Raw genomic sequence first — 4,174 nt, 5'->3', positions numbered from 1 at the left:
CAAACCACTTGATGAGAAAATATTTTGTCATTTGAGGAGTCATTTGAACATCATTGATGCTTCAAACTTGAGCTAGACTCACTCGGATGCATGCAAGGGCATGAGCTTTCTTGAATGTTCCATGATGGCATTGATATGACACTATGCTCCCTTGTAGGTACTTGAAAGAATTACACTCCACAAGATTGCCATCAACTCACCTCAAAAGCAATCTTGTCATGGCCAAGTATCAACAACCTCTTCCTTGCAGATGATGGAAGAAGACACCAAAGTCATATCCTTGACAACTATATGATGATAAATTCACTCTTGTCATTTGGATATATTATGCTCTTCCTCGCATGACTAACCAATGTAGGTGAAAAGTGAACCAAAATGACAAGGATAGCTCCCAACTCAAGATGATCTTCATCAACATTGAGCATCCACGACAAGTTCATCTACATGCCATGTCATAAACATAATTTGAAGGTATGTACTCATATCCTTGATAAAGCTTTACTCCAAGTCATGTGGTAAAGAAACTCAAGAGATATGAAGACATTAAAATGCTTAAAAGAAAAATGGCAACCCCATTTTGCACTTAACAATGAGTATGACCTATGATCAAGCATTCTTGCTTGACTCCTCAAGTCAATATACTCTAATATAGGTGACCTAGTCACCACGAAAAATCTAGATGAATATTCTTGTATGGTTCATGTTTAGGTTGCATGCCTTCTTCAAACCATTCAATTCTCATCTATATGTGTATATACATTTCAAAAAAATCTCTTTTCTTCTTGAAAACTTTTGGATATTTCTATCTAGTTGAGTTGAAAAGTTGAATTTTTAATTGCAACTCGGTCTCTCTGATATGGAAAACTCGGTCTAACCGAAATCTCCCAGAGGTCTAACCGAATTTTATTACTGACTATTATCTTTGTGAATCTCTTAGTATTTCTAGATTATTGCCAAATTGGGAGAAACTTCTTTGTGATCCCACATTTTTGCTACCTAAGCTCTTATTGATCATTTCCATTTATGCCAAAGGGGAACATAATCTTGTTATCCCTAAATTTCAAAGGGGCACATAATACAAGGGGGAGAATCATCTAGGATCCCTAACAAACAGGGGGAGAGAAATTCAGGGAACCCTTATCAAAGGAAAAAGAATCCACGAGCCCTTATTCTCAGTGAACCCTTTTTGTTTGACCTTTTTTGAAATTAAAGCCAAAGGGGGAGATATATCAAAGCTTCTAAATGCTTATACCCTAAGGGGAGATCTACCAAACGGGAGATCTGCCAAAGGAGGAGATATATCAAATCCTACACATTCAGAGGGAGAGATGCCATTGAGGGGGAGAGATATGAAAGGAGAAAATTTTATATCATTTTATTTTGCCTACTTTGAATTGAACTTGTCTACCCCTACCTTCTCCCAATATCTGCATGCTATGATTCAGGGGGAGAGGAAATTTTACATATTCATTCTTAGGAGAGAATGTTCTAAATATTCTTGCAGACATATCTATCATCAAATCCTATTTTCAATATGTCTTCAATATCTTGGTACTTTTGAAGCTCTTTGCATCTTTACAATAGTATACTCTTGTGTTATCTAAAATTCGTTTTCCCAAGTGTACTCCTACTTCTAAGATGCTCAAGAACCTCAAGGTAAGTATATGCAACATATCCTTGTTCAAGATGATCTCTTGTCTCTTGCACATATTCTTTGCAAGGGTGAGTCTTGAACATGGAAACATTTCATTCACATAATGTTTGATGCCTATAGCCAAAATGTACATGACTTGTCTTGTCCCTTCCACTATGTGTGTGCTCATGTAGTCCAAAGCAAACATTTCTTAAAAGTGAATGCACACATTTAGGGGAAGCTTGTATTAGTCATGTATCTCTACAAACTGTCGTACTCTACTGCTTATATTTATTTTAAGCTTTGAAAGCATATTTTCATCAATTATCAAAAAGGGGGAGATTGAAAGCACATATGTTCCCTTGGTGGTTTTGATAATTCGTGACAACATACATTGTCTCTTGGACTAACACTTTTACCTAGTATATTTCAGGTATAGTACACACAGAGCATTAGCTAAAGGATTGTGAGGAGAAGCCCATTGACGCATGGAAAGGAATAGGATTGTACGAGCTTCAATCAAGACAACTCTACATTTTATATTTGTGAGAAATCACTTTTGATTCCATAGGAAAGCCAATACTATTAAAATGGGGTGAGGTACCTATGATGAATTGGTTGCTCAAGTGCTTAGAGATAGCCACCAAAAATACTCAGCCATTCTCCCACAATATTCTATGTGAAAAGCCTAAACATCCAAATTGGTGCCACCAATATTTTCCACTCGACCCTACCGATTTTTCCACACACATATCCTATGTTAAACCCTGAATCTCGGTACCACCAACTTTCACTTTGGTGCCATCAAAAATCAGTGACCAACTTTTTGGTGTGTCAATTTCAAGAATTGGAATTTTAGAGTTTTGAAATCGGTCTCACCGAGATTTGGAAACTTCCCTAGGTGACTATATCGGTACCACCGAGATTCATATATCGGTCTCACCGAGAAATCAAAAGTTGCCATATTTAGTGCAACTCGGTACCACCGAGATTCATGTCGCTGTCACCGAGTTGGGCAATAATGTTGTAACGGTTGGAATTTTGGAGATTCCTATATATACCCCTCTACCACCTCTCATTCACAGAGGAAGCACTCAGAACACACACACACACACACACACACACACACTTTCCATATCCATTTTTCTAAGAGAGAGCCACCTACTCATGTGTTGAGATCAAGATATTCCAATCCATCTGCTAGAAACTTGACCTCTAGCCTCCCCATGTTGCTTTCCACCTAATAAATCTCTTCTAGCCATGCCAAATCTATGAGCGAGTGATTGAGTGTTGAGGAGACTATCTTTTGAAGCACAAGAGCAAGGAATTCATCATTCTACCGCATCTATTACCTTTTGGAGGGTGGTGCCTCCTAGATTAGTTAGGTGTCGCTTGGGAGCCTCCTACTTCGTGTTGTGGAGTTGAACCAAGAAGTTTGTACAGGCAAGGAGATCGCCTACTTCGTGAAGATCTACCCCAAGTGAGGCTATTCCTTCATGGACGTAAGCCATGATGGAATAGACAAGGTCGCTTCTTCGTGGACCCCTTGTGGGTGGAGCCCTCTTTGGATTCTTGCAGCTATTACACTCCGTGGTATGTAGTCTCCACTAACGTGGGCGTACAATAGCACCACCTATCAGAACCACGCCAAAAATCATTGTGTCCATCTTTGTGTTTGATCTTACTAAACTCTACTCCTTACTCACATGTGCAATGTCTTTACTTTCTGATCCCATATATGTTGACCGGCATGTGCAGGGTGCACTAGACTTATTACAATTTCTAAAATATATAAAGAATTAAAATTGGGAAAGGGCTAGGTTTTAATTTATGCAAGTAGTCTATTCATCCCCCCTCTAGACATCCCTTCTAGTGATCCCGCAGTTTCCATGGGCATGCATCGGAAAGAAGATCTCATACAACACATTGAGGATGACATCAAGTGGTGATCGTCATCAAGGTTGTAGTGTGAAAGTTCAAGTGGGAGCATCACGAAGAGATCGCGTGCTTGAGGCTTACCTCCCATTAGGATGATAATGCACATGTGAAGATGTGTCGAAGAGAGGCTCACCCAAAGTGGAGTATGGTGTAGAAATCTACTAGTCTACATCTAGCTCAAGTTGATTATTGATACGTCCATTTTGCATCATGATTTCATGTTGATATTTATTGCTTTTTGGGCTGTTCTATTACTTGTGGTACCATATTTATGCATGTTCTCTCTTATTTTGCAAGGTTTATTTGAAGAGGGAGAATTCAGGCAGCTGGAATTCTGGACTGGAAAAGGAGCAAATCCTAGTCCACTATTCTGCACATCTCCAAATGCCCTGAAAAATTACGTGGATTTTTTTGGGATTATACAAAAAATACTGGGTGAAAGAACTACCGGAGGGGGGCTGCCAGGGCGCCACAAGCCCTGACACCGCCACCCGCCTGGTGGCGAAGTGGGGGCTTGTGGGCTCCCTGACGGCCCACTAGCCCCCCTCTTTTGCTGTCTGAAGCATCTTTGTCCAGAACATATCGGAAGGGAGCTTTTTCGTG

Source organism: Hordeum vulgare, chromosome 2H (genome assembly GCF_904849725.1).
Source record: "Hordeum vulgare subsp. vulgare chromosome 2H, MorexV3_pseudomolecules_assembly, whole genome shotgun sequence".
Classification (NCBI taxonomy): Eukaryota; Viridiplantae; Streptophyta; class Magnoliopsida; order Poales; family Poaceae; genus Hordeum; species Hordeum vulgare.
Note: the sequence above shows the minus strand (reverse complement) of the source record.